This window comes from Chaetura pelagica, unplaced genomic scaffold (assembly GCF_000747805.2).
Source record: "Chaetura pelagica isolate M959 unplaced genomic scaffold, ChaPel_1.0 scaffold453, whole genome shotgun sequence".
In the NCBI taxonomy this organism is placed as follows: Eukaryota; Metazoa; Chordata; class Aves; order Apodiformes; family Apodidae; genus Chaetura; species Chaetura pelagica.
The window spans coordinates 1533275-1533936 of NW_009952879.1; positions in this window are offsets into that span (position 1 = coordinate 1533275).

Below are 662 nucleotides of genomic sequence, written 5' to 3' on the forward strand. Positions count from 1 at the left end.
AACCAGCTCTGGGGGAGTCGCGGGCTCGGCGCGGCGTGCGGGAGCGGGGCCGGGGGGGGAGCCGGCCCCCGCGGCGGCCAAGCTCCTTGTAAGGAAAGCGGCCGCCCCGGCGCCGGCCGGACACGCTGCTCCGGCCACCCCGAGGACGGTCCCCCCGCAGGACACACCTCGGCCCCGCGAGCTCCTGGGGCTCCGGGCAGGGACCCTCGGCCCCTAAAGCCACCGTGCATCTACTCGGCGGCCACTTCGCCCTGTCCCCAGCGAGCAAAACCCTGGCCCCGCTGTCCTGGCTGAGACCGGTGCACTCATTACACCTCCCGCAGGCAGAAGCAGCACCCGGGAGCGATGCTACCGGCACAGCCTCCCTCCTGCCCGCCGCTCGCTTGGTCCATCTGAGCACAGACAACTGCTGCTGCTGACAAAGGCTTTGAAAGGGGGAAAACCAACCAACCAACCTTTTTTTTCCACTCAAAAAGCGCGATTCCGGGAGGGAAAAAGGGGCGCACGGGGAGTACTCACCGCTGCCCGCTCCCAGCCATCAGCCGGCACCCCCAGGAGGTGGCGGGGGCTGAACTCGGCGTTGTCATGGCAATCGCAGCCACTCGGGAGGGGGCTCAGGGCCGGCCCTGAGGGGTTTCTGCGGGGGGGGGAGGTGATAGGGG